The sequence below is a fragment of the Scyliorhinus canicula genome, chromosome 9 (assembly GCF_902713615.1).
Source record: "Scyliorhinus canicula chromosome 9, sScyCan1.1, whole genome shotgun sequence".
NCBI classification, from domain to species: domain Eukaryota; kingdom Metazoa; phylum Chordata; class Chondrichthyes; order Carcharhiniformes; family Scyliorhinidae; genus Scyliorhinus; species Scyliorhinus canicula.
The window spans coordinates 176,446,934-176,466,602 of NC_052154.1; the positions used below are offsets into that span (position 1 = coordinate 176,446,934).

A 19,669-nucleotide genomic window follows, 5' to 3' on the forward strand; every position below is an offset into this window, starting at 1 on the left:
AGGGAAATTCCACCCCAAGCCCCAACTCATCTTGCTGCATCATCACCAACTTTGAAGAAATTGACACCGACTGTTTTCAGGGAGCTCAACCCACCTGGACTTTAACTTCGAGATGATGGAACCCTCATTGGACTCTGACATTCTAGACTCTAACATTCCTGTGAATTAATATTCCTGGGCAGGATTCTCCCATTCGGCGGCAGAGTGTCCACGCCGTTGGAAATGCCGTCGTGAAACTGGCCGCTGGGCATACCGATTCTGGCCCCTACAGGGGGCCTGCACGGCGCTGGAGCGTTTCAGGCCACTCCAACCTCCCACCCCGCCGCGAACTGTGCGCCACAGGATCCGCGCATGCGCGGTGGCCTCCCTCAACGCGCTGGCCCCGACACAACATGGCGTGGCAGATCAGGGGCCGGCGTGGAAGAAAATAGGCCCAGGGAGCGAGAGGCCTACTCGCCGATCGGTGGGCCCCATCGAGGGCCCCCCACTCCCCACGGGGTCACAGCCCCCTCCCCCGTCCCCCACAGGCCGCCCCCCCCGACCCTGCGTGCAGAATTCCCGCCGGCTGCGACCAGGTGTGGACAGCGCCGGCAGGACTCTGCCTTTTTAGAGCGGCCGGAGAATCGGCGGCCCAGCCCCGTATAGCTGCCCGCGACCGTGTGTGCATGGGTTTCCTCCGGGTGCTCCAGTTTCCTCCCACAGTCCAAAGATATGCAGGTTAGGTGGATTGGCCATGCTAAATTGCCCTTAGTGTCCAAAATTGCCCTTAGTGTTGGGTGGGGTTACTGGGTTATGGGGATAGGGTGGAGGTGTGGGCTGGGTAGGGTGCTCTTTCAGGGAGCTGGTGCACCAACATTCCCATGAATGAATAAAAAAACTTGAGATAGGCTACAAAAACTACAAAATAGGAAAGGCTTTACCTCACCATCTACACTTGCCACTAATTCTAATTGAGCAACCCAATACATTTCAAATGCCACTTATATATAAAGTTAACAAAATAGTTACTTTTTTAAAATCTCTGCAGACCTTTGGAGAGAGAGCCTTTTTAAGAGCAGATCCACATTTCTGTCTGACAGAAACGTTTGCTTAACCGAACAGCATTTCACAAAACTGCAAACTACAGACAGACCTGGCTCCTCCCGTTAATTGCATCATCTGTATTCTACTAAGATGACCCACCACGTACTTAGATAGGCCTAAATACAATCTCTCATAAATGATCTACTTTCCAGGGAATCTCCAGCAATCAAAGAAAGATTCTATTAGCCATCTCTCTGTAAACAAGTAAATAGTTAAAATCAAACATTACCTCACCTTTTATGACATTTTACTTACAGCTTTAATAGACACACTGCCTGTATATATTTTAAACCAGGGTTTTTAATAACATTATGGCCACAAATATAAAATATGATACATATCAATTTCTACATTCGTCACACTTGTACTTCTTTCAATTTAGCATTCACTGTTCACAATTTTATTCCATTTACGCTGCCGAGATCAAACACAGACTGGGTGAGGAATTTGCAGAATATCTACAAATAGTTAAGTCAACAAACAAACTTAAATTTCCGGCTGCTTGTCATTTCAATCCTCATACCTTGCACCTATACCGACCTTTCTGTCTATAACCTGCTCCAGTGTTCCAGAAAAGCTCAACCATATTGCTGTGGGTCTGGGGTCACATGTAGGACAGACTGGGTCTGGGCAGCAGATTTCCTTCGCTAAAGGCCATGAGTGAACCAGGGGAGTATTTATGACAAGCTGATTGTTGCTATTCCTCAGATAACATGGTTTAACCCTCAAGAAACATTTTAGTTAACTAAATTTGTATTCCTCTGCTTCAGTGAGATTTGAACTCATCTCCAGAGGACTTGGCCTCTGGATTACTCCAGTAACGTTGCCATTCTGCTGCATATCAGGGGTGGGATTCTCCGAGCTTCCGCGCCGAAATCGTGACCGGGCGCGGGCGGCACGGCGCCGGTCGGGGACAATTGAAATAGGCCCCCGCGGCGATTCTCCAACATCAACTGGCCGAGTTTCCCAACGGCGTGGTTCGGCTGCGGACTCAGTCCGTGGCCACCCTGGTGGGGTGATCCTTCACGGGGCGGGGAGGGCCTCCAGGACCATCAAGCTTCCGATTGGGGCCACCAATCTGCGGGCGAGTGCGATCTGGGGGGGGGCTATGTTTTTGGTACACTATGTGTGTGGTGTGGGTCCGCCACGTCGCGCGGAGCAGCCAACACAAGCCGTGCGCTTGCGTGGATCCCCGACCGGAAGTGCAGAGCCCTGAGTTGGCAGCCGGAACTGCGAGGAGCACCCCCTCCAGGTAAGTGAATTGCTCTGGACTTTCTTCAGGAAAGTCTGGAGTGATTCGCCCGCGTTTTTTCACGGGTGTGGGGGACATAGCCCCATTATTGTAGAATCCCGCCCCATGTTTCAGCAACTTCTGCTGGTCAGGCAGAGAAGGAGATCATCCAGCTGGCCCCATTGTACCCCCCCACCCCCCAACACACCTCCCCACACCCAGCCCAAGACCTTTATATCAACAGACAACAAAAATCAGTCAAATGACAACATTCAGTGATTAAACTTATTTAAAATATATAGCATGTCACTTATTTGTCTGTCACTTAAAATGGTGCATTTGTTCTCAAGATTCCCTTGAGGAATTTGTGTATAGATTCAACGCTTTTCATATTTGACTACAAGCTGTAAGCAATTACTTTATTTATCTGTTGGCTTTGCCAGTAAAACAGCAGGATATATTTCTTATCTGCCTTGGAAATAGACCTGACTCTTTTGATAAGCGGTTATTTCATCTATCCATTTTAATCCATTGAAGTACATTCTGGTATCTTCAGTGAACATCCTGCTTTAAGTAAAGATACATTAGGAGATAAAATGGCAAGGGCAAAGTAATCCTCTTATTCATTGAAAATCTTAAAAGCATTAAGTAGCAACAGATTGCAGAAGTATTGTAGCATTCCTGAAACATCGAAGAAATATTTGAATTTGAACATATGTAATTTATATCATACTTATGATAATGAAAGACCAAGTTCAGACTGACTGCATTAGCGCAACTCTGGTATTGTTGGGACTGTCCAGTTAATGGCTGATGACATTGGCGTCAGTTCGTCAGGCAGCACGGTTGAAGAACGTTCGGGGTCATAGGTCATACAATGCCAGCAACGTCTTTAAAAGGCAACAATCCCAAAGAAAACTGAGGGGAAGATCTGTTGACAGTTCAGAAAATGGCAGAAAGCAGAGCAAGGCCATTGTCCAGGTTCTCCGATGCCTTGTTGGAGATGCTCATGAGCTATGTGGATTCTGAGGGAATTATGTTCATTCAGGATGAACAGAAGCTTGAGTGAGCTAGAGTCATTCTGCACTCATTACTCAGTGGGCGCGATTCTCCGCAAATGCGGAGAGTCGTAAAGGCTGCTGTGAAACTGGCCGTGTTTCACGGCAGCCTCCGCGCACCCTCCCGGGACCTGATTCTCCCCCCCCGGTCGGGGCTAGCAGCGCCACCCCGCGAAGCACGGCATCGCAGGCTTAGCAACCGTCGCTAAGCCCGCACGCCAAGGGTCACGGCGGCTGACGCGCGCAATGACGTCAGCCGCGCATGCGCGGATTGGATGGCTCCAACCCGCGCATGCGCAGATGACGTTATCACGCATATGCGTCAAACCCGCGCATGCGCGGGCCATCATGCCCCTCAGCTGCCCCGCAGACTGATCCTGCGGGGCGGCGGAGGAACAAAGAGTGCGTAGGTTTGGGACCCATGCCACCCGGTGCCATGGTTGTCGGGAATGGCACTTTGCGGCCGTTTTCACGAACGGTGAGAGCAGGTGTGTTTGCATTCGTGAAAACGGGCGTAAAGGCCTGGGAACTCGGCCCATCGGCTAGGGGAGAATCGCTGTTCGCCGTAAAAAAACGGCGAGCAGCGATTCGTGTCGTGGAGCGGCCGTGGGGGGGGGGGGGGGGGGGGAAATAGCGGGAGGTCTGGAAAAATGTCGGGAAGGCCCTCCCGCTATTCTCCGACCCGTCGTGGGCAGCGGAGAATTGCGCCCGTCTCTCCCTCCCTTTATTCTGTACAGACAAGAAGAATCATAGAATCATAGCATTCTTACAGTGCAGAAGGAGGCCATTTGGCTCATCAAGTCTACACCGACCCTCTGACAGACCACCCTCCCTATGCCCACGCCCTCACCCTATCCCCATAAACCAGGACCCCAACTAAACTTTTTGGATACTAACAGGGAATTTAGCACGGCCAATCCACCAAACCGGCACATTTTTGGACTGTGGGAGGAAACCGGAGCGACGGTTGGAGGAAGTCCACACAGACATGGGGAGAACGCACAATCTCCACACAGACAGTGACCCAATGCTGGAATTGAACACGGATCCCTGGCTCTGTGAGGCAGTGGTGCTAACCACTGTGCCAGCATGGGGCAGTCAGAGAGGGTACTCAATCTAAATGCCTCACCTGCGTTTGGCAAGTTTGCGGGTTGGCTTCAAGGTTGGCATTACACTATCACACCCCCTACAATGTTGCCCCTCATAATCACTGCCAACTGCAACCAAGGCTGACCTACAACTGATCTTCCACCTCCTCATAGCTCACGAGGCTCTTGTGCCTCTCGCAAAATTATTAATAGTCATAAAATTACCTCTTGAATCGGTTCAATTATCTTCCCGTCACCTTCAAGCATAACATCCATCCACCCATGTTGTTGCCTCCATGAATATACTCTGGCAGCATAAAGACATTGGACTTTGATCCTGACATTATCCAGCAGCGTTCTGTCGCCTCGCTCTGTCCATCTGACTGCACTGAGGAAAATCTGCCCTCGTTCCCTGCTCTTTTTTATTAACAATATTTTATTAGTGTCATAAGTAGGCTTACATTAACATCGCAATGAAGTTACTGTGAAAATCCCCTAGTCGCCACACTCCGGCGTCTGTTTGGATACACTGAGGGTGAATTCAGAACATCCAATTCACCTAACCAGCATGTCTTTCATGACTTGTGGGAGGAAACCGGAGCACCCGGAAGAAACCCGCATAGACATGGGGACAATGTGCAGACTCTGCACAGACAGTGACCCAAGCCGGGAGTCGAACCCTGGTCACTGGCGCTGTGAAGCAACAGTGTTAACCACTGTCCTACTGTGCCACCAATTTGGTTCCTTAATCGAGAGCAGACATTTGTGATCCACTGAGGTGAGACAATTGGTTCCCAATATTTATTTTATAATTTACAAAACTTCTGGGAATTATCTTTCAGGAAATGTTGAGTTCAGCTCATATATTTCCCTAACTAATGGGGAAAGAAACCAATCGAGACAATTTACTCACATGTGCACACCCCAAACAGATTGCCATGAGCATGATGTGGGGTCAATCTCCTGTTGACACATTCAAATCAGTCCAAAGTTGGAATTTATTACATGGGGAAGAAAATACATGACCCAAAGTAAATTTGTAAGGTACAATCCCACCATCTCCTAAAATGCAGCTGTAAAGTACAGAGCTCATGTTCGACTCCTCCTTTAAATTGCCTGCTCAAATAACATTTGTTCTTGTTAAAACCACTAAGTACTCAGTACATGATTTGAGTTTGTGAATGAATGTTGTTTTGCACTGTAATTATGTTGAGTGCCAACACTGACACAGCATGTTCAGGTTATGGTAAGTAAAAGACTGACGCAGCATGTTCAGATCTGTGATCATCGACATGCCAGAGAGAAGTTAGTAATGCATCACCTCTTGCATAGGATGTCTCCCTCAGTCCCAAGTCCGATCGGTGAATTAAAAAATCTGAGTACAAAAGGTTGCCCGTTTTTTTTATTCATTTACGGGATTTGAACATTGTCGGCAAGGCCAACATGTACTGTCCATCCCACACGTTCATTGAGAGGGAGGGCATAGAATCATAGAATCCCTACAGTGCAGAAGGAGGCCATTCAGCCCATTGAGTCTGCTCCAGCCCTTGTAAAGAACACCATTCTTAGGCCCATGCCTCCATTCTATCCCCGTAACCCAGTAACCCCACCTATCATCTTTGACATTGAGGGGCAATTTAGCATGGCCAATCCACCTAACCTGCGCATCTTTGGGCTGTGGGAGGAAACTGAAGCACCCGGAGGAAACATACACAGATACGGGGAGAAAGTGCAAACTGCACACAGACAGTCACCCAAGGCTGGAATTGGAGCTGTGAGCAACAGTGCTAACCATTGTGCCACTGTGCCACCACTTGGCAAGCCAAGGGTGACCCCCAAAATACTGATGTTTTAAGAGAGCTGATATTTGAGAAGCGGAGTTTTGTTGGAATCAGATTCAACATTAATTGCTTAAGATAATTACAGTGACATCATAAAGTGTTGTTCATACATTGTGCATAGAGTTCCCAGATGATACTACTGAGATAGCTCCTCATTTGCTTCATATTCTGCAGTGTGTTTTACTCCAAAATATCCATGGTCCAGAGTTTCAGGATGATGGGAAGAGGCAGCTGACACATCCCCGTTGACTCGAGCAGGCCTGATGTAATTTCACCTCTAACAAGTGTTGACTGGCATAAGGGCGGACTTCAACCCATCACCGGGAGGAAGTCTTGCTTTCAGGACCTGCCGGCCAATCTGCTAGCCCAGCAGCTCTCCAGTCCCTCCAGGAACTGCGCTGCAGTGTCTGGATTAGGCAGTGCATGGAGCTGTCTGGCAAAAAGTGCCAGGAATCGGAGGAGAGGTAAGTGACAGGATTCCCAGGGGGAAGAGGGTAGGGAAGAACAGTGAGAGTTATGAAGGGGGTGATCAGGGCCGCAGACAATAGACCAAGGTGGGGGACAGGGGTCCGCAGGTCACCGGCCTTCAGGGGAGAGCAGCCGATCAGAAGAGGGCATCTGATGGAGGCACCCACTTTCCAGCCTGAGATCGAACTCTATTCGTTTTCGGGTGCCCCCCTTCCCCGTTTTGTCATCTGCCCAACAGCCTAGAAATTGAGGCTGGGTGGTTAAAGGCCCTTAAGTGGCGATTAAGTGGCCAGTTAAGGGATTTAATTGGGGCAAGGGCCTGCACGCCCCAGCGTAAAATCACCTCCATGTTGGGACAGGTGGGACCCCAGAGGGAATCTCATCCATTCAATTTCACACTCCCCTTCTCCTCAGAAGCCACCAAGGGGAGGGGGCATAAAATTCTGGCCTATGTCTCTCTTCACTGATGTTACCAGATCTTGCTCTAAATAGGAGCTAGCCATTAATGACAGTGGTCAAACTACTTGTGGTGGTGGGGGTGGTGCGGGTGTGCTACAGCTCACTCAGGGAGTCCAGGTTACGGTGGCAAGATGGACTGTTACATGCATAGGGATGGTTTAGCTCAGTGGGCTAGACAGCTGGTTTGTGATGCAGAACAAGGCCAGCAGCGCGGGTTCAATTCCCATACCAGCTTACCCGAACAGGCGCCGGAATGTGGCGACGAGTGGCTTTTCACAGTAACTTCATACTTGTGACAATAAAACATTATTATTATGTTGTAGCCTGGAGCTATGGGTGTTTATGGCAGAGAGTTCCTTCTATCATATGGCTGACCAGGAATATCTCCCGCTCTTACTGTCTTCTGTTAGGATGTTTTTGAGGGATAGAAGGCACAATTTAATCTCTTTGACTTGTACTGGATAGTTGGACAAACTCCACAAGACCCAACTAAAAGGCCACGAAAAATATCATTCAAATGGATAATGTGAATCGCCTTTCTGAAGCATTTCACCTCTGAAATGCTTTCATTATCGACAAGCGACAAGATGATTTGATTAATTCAGGCAGAATTAGCCAATTCACATTTCAGGCACAATTATATTTTTATGAGAAACTAAAAACATTTCTGCCAATAATATCTGTCACATTTTATCTTACAACTGTGAGAAGAAAGTATGCAGGTAATTTTAATTGTGGGTAATGGGTGTAATATGCGAACATCAAATAATCTGCATTAATCAATAGAAAGGGAAATAGGACAGGACAGATAATGGTTGAGCAAACCAAAGTCGGCCAATGTAACAATTTCATCTGAATTAAATTTGCCATCTTTACTATTTTCCTTTGAACCAAAGTTTCTAATCTTCTGAGGTTATTATGGAACAGATTGCTTTTGTATATTACCATAAAGTATTAAAGAAGCAAAGCTGTCTTTTATTAGTTCAATCTGCTAACTTTTCCATTCAAATCTATTCTGACATATTTAATTCCTTGCTGATTATTTGCCAAATTGTGTTCTTTTAGAACACTGAGGGATACCGTCAGGAGGACATTGAGTCTCAAAGTGTTAATGTAAGCCTTCTTGTGACAATAATAAAGATTATTATTGTAAAGACCTAACCAGTCCAATGCCACATTCCAACTTTTGAATTGTGGGTTTTGGTCCCTGTAGGTTATGGCATTATAAGTGCATATCCAAGTATGTTTTCAAACGCGTGAAGTGCTTCTTCCTCGGCTGCATTTTAAGCAGCACATTCCAGATTCCCATCACCTTCTGGACAGTAAAACATTCTGCTCAACTTCCCTCTAATTCTTCCACCAATTACTTGAAATCTATGCCACTGGTTATTGAACTCTCTGTTAAGGGAAGTAAGTCCTCATTGGGCGCTCTATCTCAACCCCTCACAATTATATAATTATATAAATTTCCACCCAGTCTCCTGTGTTAGAAAGAAACATCAAAGAAACTAAATAAATTAAAATTCTTCATTCCTTTCTCCATTTCAACAATAAAGAGACCACATTGAGCTGTTACTGCTGCGCTGTCACCAATTTGTTAGGATTTTGGCATAAGGGAGGTTTTGTGCATTTCTGGTAAAATTATGATAAGAGAACAGGTACAGATCTGAGGAGATTTCCAGCTGTACTTTATGTTCACTTATCACCTTAATAGTGACTTTGACTTTGGCCCACAGTGTCTGTGCCGGCCATATCCACCTATTCTAATCCCATTTGCCAGTATTTGGTCCGTAGCCTTGTATACTATGGCATTTCAAGTGCTCCTCTAAATGCCCCTTAAATGTTGTGAGGGTTCCCGCCTCTCCCACTCTTTCAGTCAGTGAGTTCCAAATTCCTACCTCCCTCTGGTTGAAAAGGTTTTTTCCTCAAATCCCCTCTAAATATGCTACCCCAAACCTTAAATCTTCGTCTCCTGGTTATTGACCCCCTCGACCAAAGGCAAAGGTTTCGTCCTACCAATCCTATCTATGTCCCTCATAATTCTGTACACCTCGATCATGTCCCCTCCATCCTTCTTTGCTCTCAGGAAAATAGCCACAGTCTAACCAGCCTTTCTGCACAGCAGAAACCCTCCATCCCAGGCAACATCCTGGTGAATCTCCTCTCCACCCTCTTTGCAGCAGTCACATCCTTCCGATAGTGTGGCGGTCAGAACTGCACACAGTACTCCCAACTGTGGCACAGCGAGCATTTTATTCAGCTCCATCATAACCTCCCTGCTCTTATATACTATACCTCAGCAAATGAAGGCAAGTATCCCATATGCATTGTTAACCACCTTATCTACCTGTCCTGCTGCCTTCAGGGATCTATGGATATGCAGCCCAAAGCCCCAGTGGTCCTCTGTATTTCCTATCATCCCACCGTTCATTGTGTATTCCCTCGCCTTGTTAGTCCTCCCAAAATACATCACCTCACACTTTCCAGGGTTCTTACCCTATTAAAATCAGCCTTCAATCAATTCGGAAGCTTTATTTCTGGCCCATCTTTTCATTTTCCATAATTACCTTAATGGCCAGCACGGTAGCACAAGTGATTAGCACTGTGGCTTCACAGTGTCAGGGTCCCAGATTCGATTCCCTGCTGGGTCACTGTCTGTGCGGAGTCTGCACTTCCTCCCCATGCTTGGGTTTCCTCCGGGTGCTCTGGTTTCCTCCCACAGTCCAAAGATATGCAGGTTAGGTGGATTGGCCATGCTAAATTGCCCTTAGTACCAAAAAAGGTTAGGAGGGGTTATGGGTTATTAGGTTACAGGGATAGGTCGGTGCAGACTCGATGGGCTGAATGGCCTCCTTCTGCATTGTATGTTCTATGTTCATGTTCTATTCTATGTAACTTAAACCTCACCGAGTTATTGTCACGATCACTGAACTGCTCCCTCACTGACACGTCGACCTGCCTTCATTCCCTAAAATTAGGTAGAGTATTGCCCCCTCTCTTGTAGGACCTTCTGCATGCTGGCTCAAGAAGCTCTCCTGGATACACCTGAAGGATTTTGGACCGTCTTTTCTTTAAAATTTTAAGTATCCAAATCTTTTCTTTTCCAATTAAGGGGCAATTTAGCGTGGCCAATCCACCTACCCAGCACATCTTTGGGTTATGGGGGTGAGATCCATGCAGGAACAGGGAGAATATGCAAACTCCACATGGACAGTGAACCAGGGCCGGGATCGAACCCGGGTCCTCAGTGCTGCGAGGCAGCAGTGCTAACCACTGCGCAGCCGTGCCGCCTAATTTTGCCCCTTCTAAGCCTTTCAGACTTTGACTAAATCAATTAATATTGTGGAAGTTGAAACTCCCTATTATTACTACCCTGTTATTGTTACACTTCTCTGAGATGTGCCCACCTATCTGCTATTATATCTCTCACTGCCTGTTTGGGAGCTTCAATCAAAATCAAATAGTTCCATCAGTGTTGGGTTAATCCAACAGATTACCACCCAAACAGTGAGGGTAAAAAAAATATGCTAACCATTATTAATGTCACATGTAGGCTTACATTAACACTGCAATGAAGTTACTGGGAAAGTCCCCGAGTTGCCACACCCCAGCGCCTGTTCGGGTATACGGAGGGAGAATTCAGAATGTCTAATTCACCTAACAGCCCGTCTTTCGGGACTTGTGGGAAGAAAACCGGGGCACCTGGAGGAAACCCACGCAGACACGGGGAGAACGTGCAGACTCCGCACAGACAGTGACCCAAGCCGGGAATCAAACCTGGGACCCTGGCACTGTGAAGCAACAGTGCTAACCACTGTGTTAGCAAAATTATCCCGAGATCAGGAAAGTTAAGTCATTCAGATTTCAAAAACCATGATTTCTGCGACAATATCGCAAAGGGCAATACATAAAAGGGATCATTAGACAGGAGTCAAATATGAGGCCAGCAATGATTGCATATGATGCTACACCTCTTTATTTCTTTATTCTCACTCTTTCTGCACGGGTATTCTGAGATAGTTGTTCTCAAGCTGGGTTCCGCAAGCACGTTGGTCTCTGAACAGAGTCCAGAGCTTCAGCAAAATAATTGAGTGTTGGTTCGGAGGCTGCTTTGACGGGAGAGGTGTGTGGCTGACATATAAGCAAAGTACTGCCAGCTGAGTGTCTTACCTCGGAGGGGACTGTGCATCAAAAAGTGCTGCAAACTGCCAGAGAGGCCCACGGGCTGGTTGTTGGCAGCGGAGTTCAGCTTTGTTCAGGAGAGGGGAGGTTTAAAATAAATATTTCAGTACTGTGTTGTGAGAAGCATGCGCACCCAGCTCACTGATTGTGATAAGTAAATATTTTCTTCTCAGGTTGATTAAAACATTCCTGATGTGCTGCATTTCCTTACCTTTAGTGGTATATCGTGTTATAATTTAGGTGCGGGTTACATGATCAGTCGCCATTTGAGAAGGGCTTAACTGAGAGAACTTTGAGAATCAATGTAGTGAGGTTAAGGTAACAGGTGTTAAATTTATAGAATGAGAAACAGAATGTCATTTTTAATATATATCCAGCATTTGACAGCTCTGTCCAACACTCATTCTTAATACTAGGTTTCTTGATTTTAAAAAGTGTAATCTACTGAAGCCACAACAAAGTTAAATAAGTATTTTGACCACGTTAACAAAAATATTTTGGTCATCACAGAACTATCATTTGTCACCTTTCACTTTTAGTGAGCATTTCAGCTCCTGGTTCTGTAATGTTGACAATGGGAGTTGGGCCTGCCTGTGGTCAAGTTAAGCTGGCCATGATGAGTGTGGCTGCTTGATGAATTTTGCAAGCCAACTCTTCCTGATTTTATTGGACATTCTGTCAATGGGAGACAGTCAGAGGGAGCCTTGTCAAGTTGACTGAGCGGAGGAGAGGCGGAAACATGGCAAGGCAGCTACTCTTAAGTAGCTGCCCCCCATTAACAGTGAGGGACAGTCTTGGTCTCCTGATGGGCTTGGTGTGGAATGTGGCAGAGGCATCAGGAAAAAAAATGCCTGGAAGCAGGAATGTGGGGAAAATGTCACCTTTCACTGACAGAGCCTTCTATATCCTGTTAGGGGATCTGTTAGCAAGTTTGCAGATGATACAAAGCTTTCTGGTGTAGAATCTTCGGTTAAGATAAATATATTTTAGAACCATCTAGATGTGATCATGGAATAGGCTCTCATTTGCAGATGTCATTCAATTTATATATGTTTTAGCCAGGATCTTCTGAGCAGCAGCAATAATAGTCAGATTGACACTGCGCTGAAAGACGCCCCCGATTCAACATTGCTGTACATTTCCTCTGGGGTCTGCCAGTTCTTGCTGTTCCACAGCGGAGTTTCCATCAGGGGTCTCGGATGGAGTAGAGTAGGGGAAGACAGGACACGGTCCCGTTATCTGACACAAGGTGTTGCATGGTAGCTTTGAAGCCAGCCGTTGAACATTAGTGAATGGATGAATGGGTGAGTGAGAGACAGGAAGTGAATGGGTGGGTGAGTAGGTATGAGGTCGATAAGATGAAAGATGTTAATTGGTCCACTTAACGAGGCCCCATGGGCTTCACATTGCAAATGAAGGCTCGCCAGACGATTTGCCAGAATTGCGTTCGCCAGCCCCCTGCTAACAAGGTCGAGCAGCAATTAAACAGTACTTGCACAGCCAGCCCCACTCAGCTCACAGCCATTGCGCTGAGACATCCGGCTCCAAGGTTTGGAGACGTGTACCTGGGGAGGCTCCGAGATGCAGTCGCAGTTCCGGAAGTTGAGCCACAGGACAGCCAGTGCTCTTGGGTGAAGTGGCAGCGGCTGCCAGCTCGGGAGGTGTGACCAGGAGAGCTGGCCTCCAGTGCAGCATGAATGTCAATGATGTACACCGGACAGCATGCGTGAGTTGACACTATTCCGTGCCACGCCCCCAGAGGTATTTCCGCCCCCATGCGAGCATCCATCCCCCAACCCTCCATGTGCTCTGCAACCCTCCCTTCACAACCTCCTCAACCACCCCCAAACCCTTCCTTCACCACCCCCTGCCCCCACCACTGTGAACCACCCGTGCGGCAAACAATGCCCTCTGTGTCGCCGCAGGAGAAGTTCTCCCACAAGCAGTGGGAGAGGGCCCAGACTGGTGGAAGGGCGCCAGACATAACCTTCAAGGAACAGGCCCAGTAGGTTATGGGGGTGGCCAAGGACAGAGCAGTCAGCAATGCAGAGGCTGGCGCACGCCGCAGAGGTGAGGATCCACTCGGAGGACTTGTTACACGTGAGGTGATAATGCCATACAGACTGATCGATCCCCCGCCCTCCCTCCCCACTGACCACATGTCCATTCTTCTGCAGGTCCACCAGCCAACGGCACCGGCCCATCTGGGGTGGACCCCTCCCCTGCCTCCCATGAGATTACCTGATGCTGAGCCTGTGGAACGTGCTATCCCGGAGCTGATGGAGACAAGAGTGAGCGGCCAGGACATTCAGAGGGAGATGGCAGCGATACTCCAGCAGGTCTATAACTGATTGTAGATGTCTCAGGGGCTACGAGTGCAGAAGATATCGCTGGCAATGCGTGGCACCGGGGCCAACACTGCTAGGGAGACGGCCGCAGTGGAGAGCCTGGTGTATGACATTGGCAGCATTAGTGGAGGTGTCCAAGACGTGGCACAGTCGGTGACGGCCATGGCTGAGGGCCTCTGCAGAATGTCTGGCTTATGTACCCGTAGTTTCCACCTAATGAGCAGAAACTTCACTGGACAATTTCTCTCCATTAGATCACAAGACATAGGAGCAGAAGTAGGAGATTTGGTCAATCGAGTCTGCCCCACCATTCAATGAAATGTAACTGATTTGATTTGATAATTCTCAACTGCTCTTTCTGGCCTTATCCCAAAATGATTGCTTCCGTTACTGGTTAAAAATCTCCTATCTCTCTTCCAACATATGGGCCCAAGATCAGGTCAGATGCTAGATATTGTCCAATGGGTTCACCTCCTCAAATCCGCTAACATCTGCAAGGTAAAAATCAGAGGAGTGTGATGGAATACTCACAATGTATCTCAATGGGTTCAGGTGAACCAGATTTGAGAAGCCCGACACCATGTAGGACAAAGCAGCTTGATCAATATCTTGGTTACACACTGCTATTGGACTGAATCCTGGAATTCCCGATCAAACATCACTGTCAGCAAAACCACATTACAAGGAGTGCAATGGTTCAAGACCACTATCCCCTCCTTGAGGAAACTAAAGCTGGGCTACTAATGCAGATGTTTCCAGACTGACTACATTCCAAGAGTAAGTATTTTTATAACAGTTTAATGCAGAGGCAGTCGGTTATACCTATCTTATTTGATCCAGCAGATAGGAATAGGGAAATAGGAGAAAAAGCAGGTCAACTGGCCCATCAAACCTATTCCACCATTCAAACAGATCATGGATGATCATCTACCACTCTGTCATTTTTCCCCATTATCCCTATATCCTTAGATGTCATGAGAATGTCCCTTGGTTCTAGACTCACGAGCCAGGGGAAACATCATCTTCTGTCACTCCCTGCAAGAATTTTGTGTGTTTCAATGAGATGACTTCTCATTATTTAAAACTCTAGAGAATGCAGCCTTGATTTTCTTAATCTCCCCTCATAAGACAATCCCACCATCCCAGTGATCAGTCTGGTGAACCTCTGTTGTAATCACTCTCTGATAAGTTCATCGTTCCTTGGGTGAGCAGACCCTTCACCAGGTGTGATCTCACCAAGATGCTGAACAACCGCAGCAAGGCACGTTCACTCCTACAGTCAAATCCCCTTGCAATGAAAGCCAACAACAATTTGTCTTCCTGTTTGCTGCACCTTCATGCTAGCTTTCAGCGACTCATCAACAAGGGTCCCCCGGTCCCTTTGGACATCAACACTTCCGAACCTCTCACCACTTAAGAAATAATTGCTTTTCTGCTTTTCTACCAAAGTGGATAACTTCACACTTATTCACACTATATTCCAGCTGCCATGTTGTTGCCCACTCACTTAACATGTCCAAATTTCCTTGAAGCCTCCCTGTATCCTCCTCACAAACCGCATTCCCACCTTTGTTTGAATCATCAGCAAATTTGGAAATCTTGCATTTGTTCTCCACAACCAAATAGCTCATATGGATTGTTAACAGCTGTGATCCAAGCACTGATTCTTGCAGCAGCCCACTATCCTCTGAATGACCCATTTATTCCTACTGTTTTCAGTCCATTCTCAAGCCATAGCAGTAAATTAATCCCATGTTCTATAATAAACCACATCCACTGGTTCTTCTTTGTCTGTGCGACAAGTAACATCCTCAAAAGATTTCAGCAGGTTATTCAAACATGGGGCGGAATTCTCCGACCCCCCAGGGGGTTGGAGAATCGCCCGGGGCCGGCGTCAATCCCGCCCCCGCCGTGGCCCGAATTCTCCGCCACCCAGGAATCGGCGGGGGGCGGGAATCGTGCTGCACCGGTCGGCGGGCCCGCCGTGGCGATTCTCTGTCCCGCGATTGACAGGTCAATCCCGCTGGCGGGAAGCAGGATTAGCGGCGCGGGCGGGCGCCGGGGTCCTGGGCGGGGCGTGGGGCCTGTGCCGTGGGGGCACTCTTTTCCTTCCGCCCCACCATGGCCTTCACCATGGTGGGGCGGAAGAGAACCCCCTCCGCTGCGCATGCGCCGGTATGACGTCAGCAGCCGCTGTCGCACCAGCGCATGCGCGGACTTCCGCTGGCCGGCAAAGGCCTTTCGGCCCCGCCTGGTGGGGCGCCAAAGGCCGTTCTCACCAGCCGGCGAAGCGGGAGCCGCTCCAGTGCGGGCCTAGCCCCTAAAGGTGCGGAGAATTCCGCCACTCCGTCCCGCCGGGACCCCCCGCCCCGCTGGGTAGGGGAGAATCCCGGCCATGATTTCCTTTTCATGAATCTATGTTGACTCTGCCTCATTTTCACAAGTCCCTTGACTCTCGAGTATTTCTGTATCTTCCTCCGTGAAGACAGGCACAAAGTAATTGTTTAGTTTCTCCACCATTTCCCTCGTCTCCATTATAAATTCCCCTCTCTCTGCCTGTAATGGGCCCACGTTTGTCCTTGCTAATTTGATGGGAAGGCCTGGAAAGACACAAGAGCATTAAAACGTACTCTTTATTACTGTAGAGGTTACTTGGAGAATACAGCATCACTTTATGTCAATTTGCTGAAGAATTGGAGTTGGTGACAACAGGTTTGTGGTTTGGGAGTTTGTGTTCTGTAAATTGTACTTTTGCTTTGATAACATGTTGAAGCTGAAGTATCTGGTGCAGACATGGCAATTGGGATTCCTTTCGTTTCACTTATCTTGGTGTTCGTTTTTAACTCCCATCACCACTTTGCCTGCCATTTTTCTTGGCAGAAAATTAAATAGAGGAACTCGGTTTTCATCACCCATGGCAGCGCAGACTCTTGCAAAACCAAAACAATCAAAATGACAACAGTAATTTCATAACTGGAACCAGAATTGTATGTCTCTCAACTCCTTTCCTCCTTTCCATATCTATCCACTCAGTAAATAAAGCTTTCTGGCACCCTTTGACATCCCTAGTTGACATCATTCAGATATTCTCTTTTTCTCCTGAGCATCCGTCAAAAAATTTGTTATTCCGCTGGAGTAAACATTCCAAGCAGCCACGTTTATTAATACTAGCACTCACCATGCTACCTGATGCAAATGTTGATGCCTGACCCTACAAAGCAAACTCTTTTACAGTATCAATTTCATTCTCTGTGGAGTTCAGATGGTTGCACTTTTTGGACTAAGCTCTTGCCAACCTAGGGTCTGGACTTATAGTCAAAAAATTAAACTGAAATATACATATCTCAAATGACATGTTCCCATGCAGATGAGAAAGATTTGATGGTCCGTTCAAAGAAAAGTATATTCCCCCCACTGTCCAAGCCAATATTTCACCATGAACCTACATCAATAAATGCACGTCGTCTGGTTTGTTGACTCTGCGCCATGGCCGAATGGGAAATATGGCCAAGTTAAGGGAACACTGAAGCATGATGGGAAATATAACCAAGTTACAAGGGATGCTACAAAAGTAAGTCCTTTAAACTGAGCTGGAAAAGCGCGGGCTGCAACAGGATGTAAGATAAATGGCTGTAAACAAGCATGCTTCACACGGGTAACAGAAGATAACGGGTGCGAAGTTATATCGGGCCAAAAAGCATTCGCATTTTCTAGGATCTGTTCGAACAAAGGAGGGTGGTCAACAGCTGCGTGCAGGAGTGCAAGTGGGTGGTCAGACACACAGTCCCAAGAAGGACATAAAAGTAGCCACAGAATTGGATGTATCACCAATTGCCTGCAGGACGAACAAAGAGGAACCTCAAGCCTCCAGCTTGACGACGAATTCTCATCCCTATTTTGGCTGGACAGCGCGACTCAATGGTGAAGTCTCCACAAATTCACAAAGAGTTACTAGACAGGTATTGTCTGTTTTGAACCTGTGCTGTGGACCTTGTAGGAACAGTGAAGGAAGGTAGGATCATTTCAGCGTTTTGGATACAGTGTGTGATAAAACGCTTCTTGTCATAGCAGTGATAAACATTGGGATTTTTATACTGTTTCTAATAAAGAAGGGATTTGATTCAAATGTAAAAAGTGTTGTGTCGAGCAATCGACCGGAGAGGGTTTTTTCTCGCGGATCATCTCCTTCATTATTGTAGGTCCTCGATGGGTGTAAATTGGCCACTATGTTTGCCTGTATAACAGGGGCTGCACTTCAAAAAGCACTTCATAGAAAACATCCTATCTGGCTGCATCACAGCCTGGTATGGCAACTGCTCAGCCCAAGACCGCAAGAAACTTCAGAGAGTCGTGAACACATCCCAGTCCATCACACAAATCTGCCTCTCATCCATTGACTCTTATTTACACTTCCCGCTGCCTGGGGAAATCGGGCAGCAGAATCAAAAACTCCTCCCACTCGGCTTACTCACTCTTCCAACTTCTTCCATTGGGCAGGGGACACAAAAGTCTGAGAACACGCACGAACAGATTCAAAAACAGCTTCTTCCCTGCTGTTACCAGACTCGTAAATGGCCCTCTTATGGTCTGACTTGATTAATACTGTATTCTTCACCCAATGCCTGTGTTACATTGTGTATCTTGTGTTGCCCTATTATGTATTTTCTTTTTGTTTTCTTTTCTTTTCATGTACTAAATGATCTGTTTGAGCTGCTCGCACAAAAATACTTTTCACTTTACCTCCGTACACATGACAATAAACAAATCCAAATCCAAATGAAATGTACAGTATGTAAACTGCTTGGGGATTGTACAGACTTTCATATTTAATTTCTGATTAACCAAGTTATGCTGGAAGATGGTTAGTTGCTGGTTATCAGGATTCACAATTTAAGTAGGAATTTGACCTGCAAGTCGATTTGAATTAAAAGCAATGAAGATGAATACCTCAAAACGAGCACCAGCTTTGATGTTGTTGCCTCTTTTCTATGTGAACCTGTTTGTGGTAATGGCCAGCGATTTGTCTTTTTCATTTAGGCCCACCTACTGAGTCAATCCCTTCAGACTGTTGTTGCAGGCTACATGGATAAAGGAACTGAGAAGTCAACCAGCTTCATCCCAATTAACACTTCAAATTACAATTGTGGACTCTGTGTCTTTGCACTGAGCTCGGCTGTCAACACTCACTGAAATATGCTGTCAATAAGAAGTCTGTGGAGACTTGCTCGACCTTGGATATCATTGAAGATGTGAATGTAATTTGAGAAAACCGATATTAAGCCACACAGCATAAAGCAGAGAAATTATAACTTGTGTTTCCTCGGTCAATTAGGGGATTAAAAGATGGCTCCAAGGATGTGCCCCACGATGTTATGAACTTGTAAAGAGTTGAAAAGAAGAAGATATCTTTACATGATAACTATAAGACAACGGCCTTAAACCTGGGCCCAAATGAAATCAGATCGAGGGAGAATAAAGGGATGGATTTATAAATCTCAACAAATTGAATACATTTAATAAAGAGTCCTGGAGAGATTTGAAACTAACTGCTTCCAGAAATATTTTACACGCATCTCATAAGTTGAACACTGGATGAAAAAACAAAAAAGGAAATAAATATTAGACAAAAATTATTTTCCTCAATTCTCTCACCAGCTGCTAAATATTAATTTATTTTATTTAATTTCTCCAATCTTGTGGCCCGGAGTTTCCATGTGGATTTCTGAACTCTGCAGTTCAGGTTGAACTGAGGGTCAGAAGCCCACACTGCGTGGCAAACAATTACTTGTGACTGTTTCCCTGGAGTCACAATTAGTAGCCGGGGGTTGGGTTACTATTTGATTCAGGATGGCAGACTGACTCCTGAAGCGGCAGAGCCACTCAGAGGCTACTCAGTTTGAACAGAGCAGCA

At 46.7% G+C, this 19,669-nt stretch overlaps 1 long non-coding RNA gene across 1 annotated transcript; it reads left to right on the plus strand.

Annotated features, from left to right (window-relative positions):
* Window positions 1-2,287: 2,287 nt before the first annotated feature.
* LOC119971928 lies at window positions 2,288-19,346 on the plus strand. The gene is made up of 3 exons (XR_005461947.1): window positions 2,288-2,335; window positions 13,588-14,535; window positions 18,796-19,346. It is a non-coding gene; the product is annotated as an uncharacterized LOC119971928 (long non-coding RNA).
* The last annotated feature ends 323 nt before the right edge of the window (window positions 19,347-19,669 follow it).